General features: G+C 46.2%; 1 long non-coding RNA gene across 1 annotated transcript in view; it reads right to left on the bottom strand.

Annotated features, from left to right (window-relative positions):
- LOC144339945 (uncharacterized) overlaps positions 1 to 18,064 on the bottom strand; it is a 246,687-nt gene extending 228,623 nt beyond the window's left edge. The window contains exons 1-2 of the long non-coding RNA XR_013415573.1: positions 17,716 to 18,064; positions 6,099 to 6,226 (exon numbers count right to left, since the gene is read on the bottom strand). This is a non-coding gene — a long non-coding RNA (uncharacterized LOC144339945). The remainder of the gene's footprint in view (positions 1 to 6,098; positions 6,227 to 17,715) is intronic.
- Between the last annotated feature and the right edge of the window lie 533 nt (positions 18,065 to 18,597).

Raw genomic sequence — 18,597 nt, 5'->3', positions numbered from 1 at the left:
CCAAATGACCTTTCAGCAGACCCTTCCTAGAGTTACCTGTTGTTTGCAGAGTTAATAAGAAAATCAGTTGGTGTTGTATTGCCTTGCTTTTAAGCTCAACTGTGGGCTGGGCACAATGGCTCACGTCTGTAATCCCAACACTTTGGGAAGCTGAGGCAGGCAGATCACGTGAGGTCAGGAGTTCGAGACCAGCCTGGCCAACATGGTGAAACACTGTCTCTACTAAAAATACAAAAATTAACTGCCTGTGCTAGCATGTGCCTGTAATCCCAGCTACTCGGGAGGCTGAGGCAGGAGAATCGCTTGAACTCAGGAGGCGGAGGATCGTGCCACTGCACTCCAGCCTGGGCAATAGAGCAAGACTCCATCTCCAAAAACAAAAGGATCAACCTTGGGGTGGGGCACAGATCAGTTTTCTGCAGAGAGAGTCATGATGCTAAGCCAGAAAGATACACCAAGACTCAGGAAACTGTTATATAGTGTGGAGTCTACAGAGAACAATTATAGACTCACTGGATGGTCAGACAGGAAGGGATCTTGGGCATCATCTTCTTAAACCTTTGTTTTCCATAAAAGGAAACAAGCTCAGAAAGGAGAATTAATTTTCACGAGGCTGTACCCCAAGTTTGTGAAACAGATGAGGCTCAGACTTGGTGTCTCCAGCCCTGAACCTGCAGCAGAGCTGGCTGAAAGCAAGCCTGCGTGAGTGACCTGGCCTGCCCGGCCTGCCCTTTCTGTTTCCTCCCTTGGATGGAGCCCCTCCTCCTCCACCCACAGACTTCTAAGAGGGGAGCACAATCGGGGATGTGTAAGATGGGCAGGAGGCAGGATGGGTTTCCCTCATTAGTTGACGTAATTACCCTGCAGGGGGGTAGAATTATATGAGAATTTTATTTTTGTGTCAATAGGGTTTGGTTGTGTCCTCACCCAAATCTCACCTTGAATTGTAATAATCCCCATGTGTCAAGGGTGGAGCCAAGTGGAGATAATTGAATCGTGGGGTGGGGTGGTTTCCCTGATACTGTTCTTGTGGTAGTGAATAAGTCTCACGAGTTCTGATGGCTATATAAAGGGCAGTTCCCCTGCACATGCTCTCTTGCCTGCCACCATGTAAGACGTCATGTTGCTTTTCCTTCGTCTTCCGCCACGATTGTGAGGCCTCCCCAGCCGTGTGTAACTGTGAGTCCATTAAATCTCTTTTTCTTTATAAATTACCCAGTCTCAGGTATTTCTTCAGAGCAGTATGAAAATAGTCTAATGCAAATATACTGTCTTCAGGGGAAAATCAAATTCTCCTGATAAGACTTTACTTCGGGTTGCATTGTAATAAAATAATCTCTAATGGTAAAACTTTAAGCAGGTACAACCTAAGAACAAGAAGAGGCAAGGAAGAGATACAAGCACCCCTCTCCATGCCTCAGCCCAAACTTAGGCCACCCCATCTAGCCTCTCAGTGATCTAGCTCTAGTATAAGAACCCAAAAGGGAAGACTGGGAAGGGAAGAAAAGGACTAATCCATGCCTAGGAGGAGAAGCACCAGCCAGCCAGCCTGCAGCAAGCCCACAGAAGATCTGGAAAAGAGCAAGGCTAATTTAGTCTTGGAACGTGACTCAGAGCCACCAGAAGCAGCTGTCACCCTGCTTATCCCCTTCCTGCCCTGCCTATCATTCACTCCCCCGGCTCCCCGCAAAAACCTCCTGCCTGTATGACCTGTTGGCTCCTAAGTGAGGGAGCAGCTCCTCTTCCCTTGGTGACGCCTCTGTGTGGGCTCTCTAACCAACCATATGTTTGAGCATGCCACACAACCCTGCAAAAAAAGACAGTAAGGCTCGTTCCTTGGGGACCCTAGTGTCGGCGAGGGTGAACCTTCCCATCTGAGGAAGGAGGTGAATGTGAACTGCCTCATCCTACACGAATGATCTGGGGACAGCAGAGGGGACTCCACTGAACCCTTGGGTCAATTAGCCCGAAATTAAATTTAAAGGGCAATGACATGGAAATGAAAGATGGTCATTCCACTAAGAAGAGCAGATGCAGCACTGTGGTTAGGAGCACGGCCTCTGGTGTGCGACAGACCTGGGTCCTGGCGCTGCCGCTTTCTGCTCATGTGACTTCATGTAAATTACTCAGCTCTCCAAATTCCAGGTTCCTTATCTATAAAACAGGATAATAACAGCTAGCCCAAGGAGTTACTGGGAGGATTAAACGAGACAGTGCATTAAAAGTACCCAGTTCTGTGTCTGCACGTTGTAGGTGCCTGATAAATGTTACTTCCTTTCTTCACCCTGGGCCAGATACCACTGAAGATATGAAGAATAAAAAATGCTGATTGCAGAGAAAAGTTACGTACAAAGGGAAAACCCTGAAGACCCACATGAGGATGAGACCAGACAGGTCAAAAAGAAGGAACAGCAACAGGACTGAACAAAATCTTACCTCATTTCATTCTAGGACTCCAGAGTCTTGGAGTTTCAGGGATCCCTTGGCTTCTCTTCCCCTCAAATCCTCTTTTCCACCCAGGTGTGTCTGTCTGTGTCTTTCACAAACTGATCTACCCAGGTGCCAAGACATATGCCAGCCAAGCAAGAAGCTCCTGGCCCAGAAGGTGGTTGACTTAGCCTCTGCTCCATCCCTGCTGGGGATCCCCTTACCTTGTACCAAAACCCTTGCCTGAATCCTGACACCTGGTTGCCCAAGCCCTTGGCCTGGGCCCCTGATGCGTCTTTTGTTCTCCAGGCTCCAAGTGTGCATTCCAGGCAGCTCTCAGCTGACCTGGCCTGGGCCCTCTTTGAACAGACCTTGGACACTCATTTCTCCCTGTCTCAGCTGACCTCTCTGATTTCAGACCGGCCAGGTTTTCAGTCTTCATCCAATCTGCCTAGATTCTCACTCTTCTTCCCTCCTTAACAGGTCTATCCCACTTTTGCCTGAGACCCAGGATGACAAGTAGCAACTCAAAGACCAACTGGAATCCAACGATGACCGTTGCAGGGTAGGAGTTTAAGAAAAGAAAAGCTCCGAGTTATCTCTCCTGTAAGGAATAGCACTGCCTGAAGCAATTACTCTGGAAGGCAATTTGGCAATATCTAGGAAGGCCAAGGATGTGCATACCCCATCACTCAGAAGATTCATTCGTATTGGTCAGGATAGACTAGGACAGTGATACTGCTGTTAAAAACAACTCACAGGCCGGGCACGGTGGCTCACGCCTGTAATCCCAGCACTTTGGGAGGCCGAGGCGGGCAGATTATGAGGTCAGGAGATTGAGACCATCCTGGCTAACATGGTGAAACCCTGTCTCTACTAAAAATAGAAAAAAAAAAAAAAAAACACAAAACAAATTAGCCAAGTGTGGTGGCACGTGCCTGTAATCCCAGCTACTAGGGAGGCTGAGGCAGGAGAATCTCTTGAACCCAGGGGGCGGAGCTTGCAGTGAGCTGAGATTGCACCACTGCACTCCAGCCTAGGTGACAGAGCAAGACTCCATCTCAAAACAACAAACAAACAAACAAACTCACAAATAATCAACAGTATAAGACAACGAAGGTTTATTTCTGCCTCATGCTGCTCGTCTCTCCCAGCTCAGCTGGAGTGTCTGTTTCAAACTGTCCTCATGCGGGGACACAGGCTGATGGAGGCTCATTTTCTGCAACTTCAACAGTGACCATAGTAGGGAGAAGAAAAAGGTAAGTTGCATACAGGTTCAGGGAGGCTTCAAATGCTCACATTCATTGGCCAAAGCAAGTCATATGGATGCTTCTATCTTCAATGGCATGGAGAAATGCAACCCAAGGCACTCACCGCAGGTTTTCCAGACAGCAAGCTGGTTAGTACTGGATAGATTTTCCCTTTTCCCAGCTAGAGGGGCAGTGCCCAGCTCATCTTCCTGCACTGGTATCTTCTTCCTCCCCGATCAGAGATGACTGTAACATCCCACAAGGCTCAAGGTCCTTAGACAAATCTGATAAGCCCAGCACCCCAAATCCAGACTGCCTAGCACTAAGCATCTTGTGTCTCCCCTCTAATAAAGCTACACTCTTATACTTTCCCTACAGAAAGAGACACTGCAGTGTGGAAGAAGCTTTCCACTGGAATGAACCCCCAGCCCTGAGGGCAGGTGGTCTGGCCCTGGCATCACCGAGAGAGACTGTACGCATGAAGCCTTGCTAACCCTGGTCTTGTGAGTTTGTCCTTTTATAAAATAGCTCCTATTTCTTTATGCATGTCTTGTGACATTGTAGAATTCATTCAACGCTTTGCATGACCAATGTCAGACCTGAGCAACCCATCTGGAACAATAGCTAAGAAGAGAATCAGAAATACTGGTGAACAGCAATAATGACTCACACAGTCTAACCTCATTCAAAAGCCAATATTTGGTCTACTCTTATTCCTGGATGGAAATATACTCTTCCTTTCTCAAGGGAGATAACTCAAAGGCCCCATCCCAACAAGGCATCAAGCTTAAAGCCCAAGATATCAATTTTTCACAGTAATTTTTACATCAAAGTGATGAGTAGTTATCTCTAGATCTTGAGTCAATGTCTCTTTATTAGAAGACTAAAAAGATAAGCTGTCTTTGCCAATGTACCAATATTTAATGTTGAACCATGGGACAAGAAAATGGCAGTAAACACTCCCATTCAGAAAAGAGAATAATGGGTCACAGCAATTCTGAAATCTCAGAGTATTCTTCCCCAGGGATAAAGTGTATTCTTGATTAGGTCTTGACTTCATCTCCTGGAACATTCTCTGTAGGCCTGAGCTTACCCTTCAAGAGATAGCCCTTTTCCACCATCTTTGGCCACAATTGCAGGGGAACCCGGAAGATAGGCTCTCCTTATGGGCAGAGCATCCTCCTAAGCACATTGTCTGGAGGATCCAAAGTTTGTTTTGAGATTCAAATGAAGTCTAGATGAGGTCAGCGGTTCTTTGGCAGCATGTATAATTTTCTCAAAACCCTTAGTCTCTTATCATTTGATTCCAGGTAATGCTAGGGGTCAAACTTCCTTTATAAATAAATCTCCTGTTAGCTATATTTCTTTACTTTCTTTCTACCATGCCACTCTAGATTTAATTGAAGATATTTTGGTCCACACCCTTAATCTTTTTCCCTGGTACATTTTGTCTAATTGCTAGAACAGGGACCATTACTAAAAGATGCCTTAATACATCCAGAGATTTTTTAAATGGGCGTAACATCTATGGCTGTGATTTCATCCTTGCTTACAAAACTAAATTTTCATCATTCTTTGTCCAAGCCTTTCTCAATTTTATCTTTGACTGTTTGGAGATAAGAAACATTTGCTTTTTCCAGACCTAAAAGGGGTGTACATTGGCCAACTCTTTCCTGAACTCATCTCTTTCTTTTAATACCTTGCCAAGCATTGTCAAGAGTAAGTAACACACAATATTCTGCTGACCAAATGCAGTGGCTCATGCCTGTAGTCCCAGCACTTTGGAAGGCTGAGGCAGGAGGATCGCTTGAGCCCAGGAATTCTAGACCAGCCTAAGCAACAGGGTAAAACCCTGTCTTTACAAAAAAAAAAAAAAAAAAAAAAATTAGCCTGGTGTGGTATCATGCACCTGTGGTCCCAGCTACTTGGGAGGCTAAGGTGGGAGGATAACTTGAGCCTGGGAGGTCAAGGCTGCAGTGAACTGTGATTGTACCACTGCACTCCAGCCTGGATGACAGCATGAGACCTTGTCTCAAAACAACGACAACAACAAAATTCTGCTTTCCAGACTTTTTCCCTAAATCTGTAAGTTCATTAGGTAAATTATCTACCTCTCAAATTCCTACAAGTGCTGCTGTACATAACGTTTCTCCGCTGCGTAATGTGGGTGACTATTTCTCCAGCCTTCTGTGTTTTCTCACTGCACATCACACAGCACCTAAGCCAGCACCATGAACAAGTGTTTTGCTGAAGGAGTGCTGCTCTGCAGTTACTGATTTATGTTTCAGACAGAATGGAAGGTTATGCTGACTGAACAAGATAAACTAAATCTCAGGAGCTAAAATCAAGATAGATTTCTTCCTCATGCTACGTATCCATCATGGGTTAGCTAGGAGCAGAGCTCCATGCTGTTCTACTCACCAGAAGGAGGAGCATGCAGCCTCACCACCCAGATGAGTCAATCCCAGCACTTTGGGAGGGCAAGGCAGGAGGATTGCTTGAGCCTAGGAGTTCGAGACCAGCCTTGGCAACATAGGGAGACCCTGGGTCTACAAAAAATAAAAAATAAAAAATGAGTTGGGCATGTGGCTGCACAACTGTGGTCCCAGCTACTTGGGAGCCTGGGGTGGGAGGACTGCTTGAGTCTGGGATTGTGGCAGTAGGAAGGAAAGGGAGAATCCCATACTAGATTCTAAGAGCTTCCACCTGTGAGTGACATTTACCACCCCCACTTATATCTCATTGGCCAAAGATGTCACTTAGCTAGGTCTAACATCAAGGGGACAGGGAGTACAATTGTGTCTTGGGTCCAGCAAGAGGAAAAATGGAAAATTGGTACATGGTAAACAGCATCAATGATTGCCATTCAGCTTTAGATATATATCCTTGAGAGACTCACATATATATGACCAGGAAAACTCAATACAAGCATGGTTCTTGACACATATTTTGTAATAGCAAAACATGGAGTGGGGACAACTCAAGTGTCCATCACTGCGACAGTGGATTTTTTTAAATGTGGTATATTTGCATAATGATTTTTTTTTGAGAGAGAGAGTCTCACTCTGTTGCCCAGGCTGGAGTGTAGTGTCGTGATCTCAGCTAACTGCAACCTCCGCTGCCTCCCAGGTTCAAGCGATTCTCCTGCCTCAGCCTCCCGAGTAGCTGGGATTATAGGCATGTGCCACCACACCCAGAAAGTTTTCGTATTTTAGTAGAGATGGGGTTTTACCATGTTGTCCAGGCTGGTCTCAAACTCCCAGCCTCAAGAGATCCGCCCGCCTTGGCCTCCCAAAGTGCTGGGAGTACAGGTGTGAGCCACCATACCTGGCCCATAATAAAATATTTTTAACAATTTAAATGAAAAACTAGAATTACAAGCATCAACCTGGATAAATCTCAAAAATATAACATTGAGTGGAAAGGGCAATTTGTAGAATACAGCATGATGCTATTCGTGTAAATTTGTAAATATATGCAGCATTATAACATAGTGCTCATAGAAGTACCTGTAACTGTTGAATTGAACAAGCAGGGCTCATGGATATAATCATAAAGCAACTTTATTGTTCTCCATTAATGTTCCTTTAAATTTATTTAGTTAGGCATGTTCTTCCTTCACCCCAGAGAAATTTAGGCAGTTCTATCCAGTAAACAATGTCCTCCAGTTAATAAATAATGTTTTAATGTAATCATCATAACTTTTTACTGTATTTGGTTACTCCTTTTATCAGTCAATTATTGCCATAACTATGCTACATAATAAACCAGCCCAAAGCTCAATGACCCACAGAAATAAGCTTCCATTTCTAGCTGGCAAGTCTGAGGGTCAGTGGAGTGGCTGCGCTGATACGGGCTGGCTCAGCACTAAGCATGAGCTCCATTGGAAGAAGCTCCAGGTGTTGGCCAGGCACAGTGGCTCACACCTATAATCCCAGCACTTTGGGAGGCTGAGGCAGGTGGATCACCTGAGGTCGAGAGTTTGAGACCAGCCTGAACAACATGGAGAAACTCCGTCTCCACTAAAAATACAAAATTAGCTGGGTGTGGTGGCAGATGCCTGTCATCCCAGCTACTCGGGAAGCTGAGGCAGGAGAATTGCTTGAACCCAGGAGGTGAAGATTGCAGTGAGCCAAGATCACACCATTGCACTCCAACCTGGGCAACAAGAGTGAAACTCCATCTCAAAAAAAAAAAAGAAGATGCTCCAGGTGTCTTATTCTTTAGGAATACTGGTCTACCTGGGAAATGTTCTCTTGATGATGGCAGAGGCACAAGAGGAAAGTCTCCAGTGCAAGGGCACTGCAAGCCTCTATTCATGTGACACCAGCCCACAGCCCTCTGGCAAGTCACATGGCCAAGCCCAATACCAATGGGGTGGGGAAGTACACTCTACACTCTGCCCCGGGAGGGGAGGGAATGCTTACAAACTATGCAGCTCAGGCCAGCTACAGAAGAGCCAATCCAGTGGAGAAAGAGACTGACTCCTCTCCCACCTTGCCAACCCTAGTTTCTGACCCCTCCAGATCAGAGAAGGGAGAGGAAGGGAAAGGGGCAGGAAGTTCTTACTTGACCAATACTGGCATCATCCTCTGTAGCCTAGGAAATGGTTAAAGGTGACTCTCATGGATGCTGCCATGAGTTTTCAGGGTCTTCAGGGATCTTTAGAGCTCCCAGTCTCCTGATAATGACCAGTGCATGTCTTATCTAGCTGGTCACTGACTCCTTCCACAGCCCTGAGAATCAGGAATGTCCCCAGCTTCTATCTGCAGAAGTCTCTTTATTCTTCTCCCCCAGGCCATCTTCTCCATGGGCTCTAGAAGATCCTCTGCAGCGCTCTTGCACTCCTGGCACAACTGGTCTCATGTTCTTCACTCTGGCAAACTATGGGAGTGCAGGGACCCCCAGTGAAGCCATCTACCTTGGTTCTACCTTTAAAGTAGCTGGTCAACCAGTGACCACCTTTGTTAGTCCATAAAGATACTACCTGAGACTGGGTAATTTACAAACAAAAGAGGTTTAATTGCAGGGCAAGGTGTTCATGCCTGTAATCCCAGCACTTTGGGAGGTAGAGGTGGGTGGATCACCTGAAGTCGGGAGTTCACGACCAGCCTGACCAACATGGAGAAACCCTGTCTCTACTAAAAATACAAAATTAGCCAGGTGTGGTGGCGGGTGCCTGTAATCCCAGCTACTCAGGAGGCTGAGGCAGGAAAATCGCTTGATCTCGGGAGGCAGAGGTTGCAGTGAGCTGAGATCGCACCATTGCACTCCAGCCTGGGCAACAAGAGTGAAACTCCATCTCAAAAAAAAAAAAAAAAAAAGAAGTTTAACTGACTCATGGTTCTGCATGGCTGGAGAGGCCTCGGGAAACTTACAATCATGGCAGAAGATGAAGCGGAAGCAAGGTATGTCTTACATGGTGGTCAGAGAGAGAGAGAGAGAGAGAGAAGGGGAAAGCACCAGACATTTATCAAACAACCAGATCTCATGAGAACACACTCACTATCACAAGAACAGTATGGGGAAAACAGCTCCCATGATCCAACCACCTCCCATCAGGTCCCTCGCTCAGTACATGGGGATTACAATTTGAATTACAATTCAAGATGAGATTTGGGTGGGGACACAGCCAAATCATATCATCACCCTTTAGATTTCTCAAGTGAGAGTCTGGCACTTGTCCCCTGAACACCCAAAAGTGCAGAGGATGCTCATCCAGGCTTGAGGTGGGAGGTAGGCCCTTCTGACCTCTCCCCTTCAGAGAGCATGCACCATGGAGCTCACGAACAGGAGATGATGCCATAAATCCTCCTCAAATCTCAAATCTCTGACTCATTTATACTCTCATTGTGGATGAGGGTTAGGGGTTGTTCAGCTGGTCTTCCTTCATAAATCCTCCAACAGGACCTCACTTCTCATCTATTGTCTGGGTGCCTCAGCTGGAACTTCCACTTTACCTGCCTTATTGATATACAAACCTTTGTAGTAATCATATAGAAACATAAGCAAGAAGGAAATACTCCAACTTCAGGATGGTTGCTACATCCCTGGGGAGGAGGAGATGACTAGAAGGGCATCAGAGAGGGACAAAGAAGGTGGCCGGGATGGTGAATTTTATGTGTCAACTTGGCTGGGCCATGGAACCCAGATATTTCATGAAACATTATTCTAGATGTTTCTGTGGAGATATTTTTTAGATGAGACAAACGTTTAAATCAGTAGGCATTGAGTACAGCGGGTTACCCTCTGCAACGTGGGCAGGCCTCAGCCAATCAGTTTGAAGGCCTGAGTAGAGCAAAGACTGACCCACCCCAACCAAGAGGGAATTCTGCCAGAAGACTGGCGTTGTTTTTTGGTTTTGTTTGGTTTTTAGTTTACACAAAGGCAATTTATTCACAGCAAACAATTTGAGGAGTCCTGTTCACAAACAGTGAACACAGCAACCCTCCTTCTGGAAGATAATGTCAGAGCGGCTGGGGGTGATGTTCTCAATCTACCAGATCTTCGTACGTGAGCGGGCAAGGGTTCGGGGGACCAAACACACCCCAGGTCCAGGGGTCTTGGGTCTTGGTCCTATTTCCTCCTGTGGCCAGGAGCTTGATGTGTAAGGCAGTGATGCCCAGCTCCTTGCCCCTCTGGACCACAGCCTGAGCAGTCAACATGGCAGTACATGAGGAGGATTCATCTTGGTCAGCCTTCTCCTTCATCCCACCGGCCACATGGCAGGTGGTTCCTTGCCAGAAAGATCAGTGACATGGACAAAGGTGTCATTCAGGCTGCCTTAGGATTCAAACTGCAGCTCCTCCCTGGGTCAGCAGCCTGCTGGCCTATCCCAAAGATTTTGAATTTACTAGTTTCCACAATTGCCCGAGTCAAATCCTTGAGCGAGAGAGAGACCCTCTGATATGGTTTGGCTCTGTGTCCCCAACCAAATCTCTTCTCGAATTGTAATCCCCACATGTCAGAGGAGGGACCTGGTGGGAGGTGACTGGATCATTGGGGCGGATTTTCCCCATGATCTTCTCATGATAGTGAGTTCTCATGAGATCTGATGGCTTAAAATGTAGCACTTCCCCCACTTCTCTCTCTCCTGCTCCACTATAGTAAAGATGTGCTTGCTTCCGCCATAATTGTAAGTTTCCTGAGGTCTCCTAGCCATGCTTCCTGTTAAGCCTTTGGTACTGTAAATCAATTAAACCTCTTTTTAAATAAATTATCCAGTCTCAGGTAATTCTTTATAGCAGCGTAAGAATGGACTAATACACCCTCTTTTTTTCTGTTTCTCTGGAGAACCCTAACTAGTATAAGGACTTAACTACAGATGGACAAGGTGAGGCAAGACTGAGTATTATAGCTTGTAAAAGTTTTCTTTTTCTTTCTCTTTTGTTGTTAAAACCTGCACGGGCAGTTCCTGCCTTTTGCCACAGTGCATTTTATCCCTAGGTCAGGTTATGTTGCTCTTGGCCAAAGACTGCTTTGAGACAAATGCATTCCTGGAAACTACGTTGTAAATCCAATTGTCATAAAGCAGATTGAGCTTTCCCATGGAAACAATGTTACCAGCAGGACTAGTACCCTGCCCTTGCACAGAGCTTCGTAGATCAAAAAGGACTTTCACATACACTGTTGCATTTACTCCTGGAAGGTAGCAATATGTTCTCTGCTTTTACAGAAGCAATTGAGGCGCAAAGAAACAATTTGCTAGGGTCAGATGGTTAATAAAGGACCCAGCTGGGACTCAGTCCTCATTTGGTGGTCTTTCCAACTTCTTAACCATGCAAGGTCTCAGCTTCACACATAACAAAAAGTGTAACCATTGCAAAAATTCCAGAACTCCAGGCCCCCACAACTACAATTTTGCTCTTAAGTCACACACACACACACACACACACACACACACACACACACACACACACACCAGGTAAATGGGCATACTGATTCCTCAAGAGACCCCTGAACTATAAAGCAGACATTTAATATGTAAATAACCACCACAAAGTTCCAGTGTGGTGGTTCACGCCTGTAATCCCAGCACTTTGGGAGGCCGAGGCGGGTGGATCACAAGGTCAGGAGATCGAGGCCACCCTGCCTAACACAGTGAAACCGCATCTCTACTAGAAATACAAAAAACCAGCTGGGCGTGGTGGTGGGCGCTTGTAGTCCCAGCTGCTGGGGAGGCTGAGGTAGGAGAATGGTGTGAACCCGGGAGGCAGAGCTTGCAGTGAGCTGAGATCGTGCCACTGCACTCCAGCCTGGGTGACAAAGAAGAAAAAAAAAAAAAAAAAAAAACCTTGGACTTGGCTTCTCCAGACCCCTTACTGGGAGGCACAGCCTTTGGCTGTGATGACACTCCTACTTTGATATTGCAGCTATACTATATTCTGCTCCACTAATAAATGCATATTTGGAAGCACTGCCCTTGTGAACCTCTGAACTTTCTTTAGAAATTGAGCCCTGTTTAGTGGCAGCTGTAGTGCATCGCCACCGTTACAGGTGGAGTTATTTTCCCCCAAAATTTTTGTGCGGAAGTTCTAACCCCCAGTACTTCAGCATGTAGCCTTATTTGGAAAGCAGGTCATTGCAAATGGAACTAGACTAGATGAGTCATACTAGAGTAGAGTGGGCCCCTAACCCAATACAACTTATAAAAAGGAGAAATTTAAACAGAGGGAGAACATGCAACATTTCACAAACCAAGAACTAGCAGATGCTAGGAGGAAGATCTGGAACAGATCTCTCCCTGGTGCCTTCAGAGGAAGTGTGGCTCTGCCTACACCTTGATCTCAGACCTAGAAAGCCTCCAAATAAGTTTCTTTTTGTTAAGCCACCCAGTTTGTGGCACTGTATTACGGCAGCCTTAGCAGACTAATACGTGTGCAGCAAGCCCCCATTCTCTCCCTCTCCCACCTGCAACAAATGCTGCTGTCAGCTCAACTCTGGAATCCCTAGGTTCTCCCCCTCATCATTCTCCATGTGGGACCCTATGACTTTACCTCTCTTCTCCCCAAGCGAATGTGTTCTCTTCTTAGCCAAAGCATTTGCAGAAAAAGAAGATGAGGACAAGGAAAGGGGGATCATTTTCCAAGGATCGCATGCATAGCTCATTAATATTAGGGGTGTGATGATGACCCAGGAGTTCTGACTCTCAACTCAGTGCCTTTTTATCTGTCAATACTAGGTTTGCCTCCAGGGGTGACTCTCGTTACCAGCTGTCCTGATGTGCACCTCTCTTGCTCCTTAAAAGTGAATTGTTGGACATGCATGGTGGCTCATGCCTGTATTCTTAGCACTTTGGAAGGCTGAGGCAAGAGGATTGTTTGAGGCCAAGAGTTCGAGACCAACCTGGCCAACATAGCAAGACCCCCCCATCTCTGTTTTAAAAAAAATAATTTTTAAAACAAATAAAGAGAATTGAATTTAGAATAGCAAACTTGGGCCAGGAGCAGTGGCTCATGCCTGTAATCTCAGCACTTTGGGAGGCCGGGTGGGGAGGATCACTTGAGGTCAGCAATTCAAGATCAGCCTGGGCAACATAGTGAGATCCCATGTCCACAAAACATTTAAAAAAAAAATTAACAGGGCATAGTGTCACAAACCTATGGTCCCGGCTACTTGGTAGGCTGAGGTAGGAGAATGGTTTGAACCTGGAAGATCAAGGCTGCAGTGAGCCATGATCACTGCACTTCACCATGGACAACAGAGCCAGATCCTGTCTCAAAAAAAAAAGAATAGCAACCTTGATTGAGTCATCTTTGTAACCCCCTTCAGCAGTCCTTCACTGTGTGAGTATTTTTTGTTGTTGTTGTTTGTTTGTTTGTTTGGAGAGACGCGGTCTGGCTATCACCCAGGCTGGTTTCATTTAAACTATTAGGCTCAAGTGATCCTCCCCCATCAGCCTCCCAAGTAGTTGAGACAAGTACACAACACCACACCTGGCTGATTTTTTAAAAAATTATAGAGACAGAGTCTTGCTATGTTTCTCTAGCTGGTCACCAACTCCTCACCTCAAGTGTTCCTCCCACCTCTGCCTTCCAAAACCCTGGGGTTACCATCATGAACCACCATGCCTGGCCTAATAAATGTTTTAATTGGATTGATCAAAACATCCCTTTCTGTTCAAATCTAGAAGATCTATAGGGAATAAAACTCTAGGTCAGTGTTTCTCAAAGTATGCCCAGGGGAACCCTTGCAAAACTTTTTTTTTTTTTTGGAGAAGGAATCTTGCTCTGTCACTCTGGCTGGAGTGCAGTGGCGCAATCTCGGCTCAGTGGTCTGCAGTGGAGGCTGGGGACACAACTTAAAAATAAATTTTGCAGGCCGGGTGTGCTGGCTCACACCTGTAATCCCAGAACTTTGGGAGGCTCAGGTGGGTGGATCACCTGAGGTCAGGAGTTCGAGACCAGCCTGGCCAACATGACGAAACTCCATCTCTGCTAAAAATACAAAAATTAGCCAGGCATGGTGGCAGGAGCCTGTAATCCCAGCTACTTGGGAGGCTGAGGCAGGAGAATCGCTTGAACCTGAGAGGCAGAGGTTGCAGTGAGCAGTGAGCTGGGATGGTGCCATTGCACTCCAGCCTTGGGCAACAAGAGTGAAACTCCGTCTCAAAAAAAAAAAAAAAAAAAGAAAAGAAAGAAAAGAAAAGAAACACAGACACCTGGGTACCACCCCAGAGACTAATTCAACTGGTCTGGAGTGCAGCCTGGGACTGGGGGATTTTTAACAACCACCCAGGTGACTTTCTGGGCAGGCAAGATTGAACCCACTGCACTAATGCTTTAAGACACTTGAGCATTCTGTGTAAAGAGAGTAAACAACTTGTCAGTTTGCTAGTACTCACACCACTTTTAAAACTCAAAGTTGCCAGGCACAGTGGCTCATGCCTGTAATCACAGCACTTTCAGATGCTGAGGCAGGTGGATCACCTGAGGTCAGGAGTTCAAGATTAGCCTGGCCAACATAGCGAAAACCCATCTCTACTAAAAATACAAAAATTAGCCATGGGGGTGCCTGCCTGCCTGTAGTCCCAGCTACTCAGGAGGCTGAGATGGGAGAATCACTTGAACCTGGGAGGTGAAGGTTGCAGTGAGCCAAGATTGAACCACTGCACTTCAGCCTGGGCAACAGAGTGAGACTCAGTCTCAAAAAAAAAAAAGTTCCATGTCCCAGGAACCTACTCAGTGCTGGACAAACCAGGACTCTTGGTCAACCCAATAAGGAATGACATCTACATGCAATTAAAGATCAACAGGGGCCAGGTGCGGTGGTTCACTCCTGTAATCCCAGCACTTTGAGGTCAGGAGTTCGATACCAGCCTGGCCAACATGGTAAAACCCCATCTCTACTAAAACTACAAAAAATTAGCCGGGCATGGTGGCATGCGCTGAAATCCCAGTTACTCGGGAGGCTGAGGCAGGAGAATCACTTGAACCCTGGAGACGGAGGTTGCAGTGAGTCAAAATCACACCACTACCCTCCAGCCTGGGTGACAGAGCAAGACTCCGTCTCAAAAAATATGGCCGGGCGCAATGGCTCATACCTGTATTCCCAGTACTTTGGGAGGCTGAGGTGGGTGAATCATGAGGTCAAGAGATGGAGACCATCCTGGCTAATGCGGTGAAATACCGTCTCTACTAAAAATACAAAAAAAATTAGCCAGGCATGGTGGCGGGCGCCTGTAGTCCCAGGTACTCGGGAGCCTGAGGCAGGAGAATGGCGTGAACCTGGGGGGCGGAGCTTGCGGTGAGCCGAGATGGCGCCACTGCACTCCAGCCTGGGCGACAAAGCGAGACTCCGTCTCATAAATAAATAAATAAGATCAACAGGGCACAAAAGTGCTGTGTTAGGAACTACGCAAAGGTGAGCCTGGTGTTTCTCAGTTGGAACGCCCCTCCCCAGCCCACCCAACTCTGGCTCTCTCCAGTTCTTTCCAGAGAGTTCACAGGGAGTTGCAGTGTTCCTGCAGGGTGGTTGCTGCCCCTGCATCTCTAGTCCTGATTTCCTGACAATTCAGAAAGCATTTCCATGTTGGCCCAAAGTTTCTGTTTCCTGTTCCCTCCCAACACTATTTTTAGATCCAGCAGACATTTCCTGCCTTGGCCTGTCCCGCCCGCCTCAGTGTCTATCCCAGCCTCTGATATCAGGGTACATGCAGGGTGGGCCTCAAAGATGAAGTATCTGATTCCAGGTCTGGGACCCTGGTGGCCAGGAGCAGCTTAGCACCCAGCAGTGATCCCCCCAGGCTGTTGCTTTCCTGGTTTACTTTGTAAGCTTCAAAATAGTAGTTTCTCAGGTCCTTTTCCTTCAGCCTGTCTATACCAAGCTCCCTGTGCCTTTATCCATCCGTCTACAGCCTTAAAGGTGGACGAGCCCAACATGGTGGTATGTTGGCTGACTGTGCTACAACTTAACTGCGAGCAGACAGCAAAGTTTCAGGATTAAAGGTCTATCTGCAGCCTCCGTTTTCCAAACACCTCCTGTTTGTCAGGCACTATTCTCGTCTCGTTAAAGCTCACCGCAATCTTATGAGGTGGCAAAAGTCTTCATTTCCCAGATTAGAAACCTGAAGCTCAAAAAGGTAGACAACTCACCCCAAGGTGCACAGTGGCAGAGCCTCACCAAACTCCATTTCACCAACTGAAATGCCTCTATGTCAGCATTTTTCAGTCTTTTCTTTTCTTTTTGTAATCGCCCTCCTATGGAGCCTTTGTAGACATTTTTTCCCCTAATACTCCCTCCTTTATGCAACGTTAATACTACAGACAGACCACATATCAGCTTATGGACTGAATGTGTATCTATGCTTTATACATTTAAAAAATAAGAATTGGGCCGGGCACAGTGGCTCACACCTGTAATCCCAACACTTTGGGAGGTTGAGGCAGGAAGATTGCTTGAAGCCAGGAGTTTGAAACCAGCCTGGGCAACATAGCAAGACCCCGTCTCTACAAAAAGTTTTTAAAATTAGCTAGGCATGTTGGCATGCACCTGTAGTCTCAGCTACTTGGGAGGTTAAGATGGGAGGATCACTTGAGCCCAGGAATTTGAGGTTGCAGTGAGATCACTGTACTCCAGACTGGGCAACAGAGCAAGACCCTGTCTCTAAGGGAAAAAAAAAAAAAAAAAGAAAAAATAGATTTTTTTACTCTTCAGGAGCCAATTTCGTCCCCTTCGGGTGGTAACACCCTTGTGGAGAATGCCAGCAGGGCTTGAAGTCTTACTGTTTTTTTTTTTTTCTTGAGACAAATCTCGCTCTGTTGCCCAGGCTGGAGTGCCGTGGCACAATCTCTGCTTAGTACAAGCTCCGCCTCCCGGGTTCACGCCGTTCTCCTGCCTCAGCCTCCTGAGTAGCTGGGAATACAGTTGCCCACCACCACGCCCGGCTAATTTTTTTGTATTTTTAGTAGAGACGGAGTTTCAACGTGTTAGCCAGGATGGTCTCGATCTCCCCACCTCATGATCCACCCGCCTCAGCCTACCAAAGTGCTGGGATTACAGGCGTGATCCACCACACCCAGCCAAAGTCTTACTGATTTATTCTTTTTGCAGCAGATGCTGGTGGAGAAGAAGAAGGTAAAACCATAGAGAAGAGTTTCCCAAACTGACATTCCCCAAACTGTAGTGTGGAGAGGTGGTTCCCAGGAAGGACTCCATGACCAAATGCACCTGGGAAATGCTGAATGCAACCCCCACCTTTGATTTTATCAAAACATCTGGGTAGCTACTTCAAAAACACTGTTTAACTATTTCTACAACTTAAATTATGTTTTACCAATATATCCTAATTTAACTTGACCATCAATCTCTCATTTTTCTCATCTTCTCATTTTTTCTCTCTCTGCATTTGAAATTTTCATAAATATTATAAAAATTAACTATATTATAATATGGCATAAATATTAATTGTATTATAGTATAAATATTAATTGTATTATAACATTATATTAATTTTATATTGTGTTATGATTATATTGATTATATATTATATATAATATTGTTATATTAATTATATTGTATTATTAATATTATAAATTACCTTGAGTTAATGTTTATAGAACATCCTTTTGGAAATGAGCCATAGATACAGGGTCGCTTTGTTTCCCATGTCAGTCTTGCTGGTGACATTGGCCTGTTTAGGTGAATAAGCAGCTTTTTCTGTGATCCAGTCAAGTCAGGCCAGTCAGACCAAGGAGCTATGACCGTCGACACCAAGAGAACACAGCAGCGTCAGCCCATCTCGCTGTATTTCAGCCAGGTGCAGGCAGCAGGAACCCAAGAAAAGAAATACATCATGGCAACGTCATTAAACTCTCACTTACTTTGTGCCAGACAGCAAAGCTGCCACTGGCAGGGCCCCACTGTCTCTGTGGGGGCCACTGCTGCCTTATGGGAGCCCACAGCACGGAGCGTGGAGCCCTGGCCTCCTAGGTCCAGAGCAATCAGCAAAGGCGCCCAGATGCTCTGAGAGCTCCTCTTCCCCAAGCAGCACAAGCCTGTTGCCTTGAAATCCCCTGCCCTGTCTCCACTCTCCTATCCCAGTCACGTTCTAAAAAAGGGGCCACACACCTGGCTTCCAGGAGCTTCATAGACTGATTGTATCAGAATCTCAGAGCATCAGAATGTGAGTTTCACACAGATGAGTCTGAAAAGACCCGTGTGTGAATTCCTGAAACACTAACTCTTAAAGGCCCCCATGTCAGACGCTTTGGGACCACAGCCTTTGTTCAGGTGAAACCCCTGATGCAGGCTTCTTGGAGAATTTATCTTGATGTGGCCTCTTAGCTGTAGTCAGGACCCTGGAGGGCAGGATGTGTTTGTTCATCTTTTTTGTCCCCAGTATCTAGCACAGTGCCAGGCATGTACTGCGTATTTAATGAATACTTGTTGCGTCAGTAACCAAATGTACAAATGAATGAAG

This window comes from Macaca mulatta, chromosome 3 (assembly GCF_049350105.2).
Source record: "Macaca mulatta isolate MMU2019108-1 chromosome 3, T2T-MMU8v2.0, whole genome shotgun sequence".
Taxonomy (NCBI): Eukaryota; Metazoa; Chordata; class Mammalia; order Primates; family Cercopithecidae; genus Macaca; species Macaca mulatta.
The sequence above is the reverse complement of the archived record's forward strand: the minus strand, read 5'-3'. Positions and strand labels throughout refer to the sequence as shown.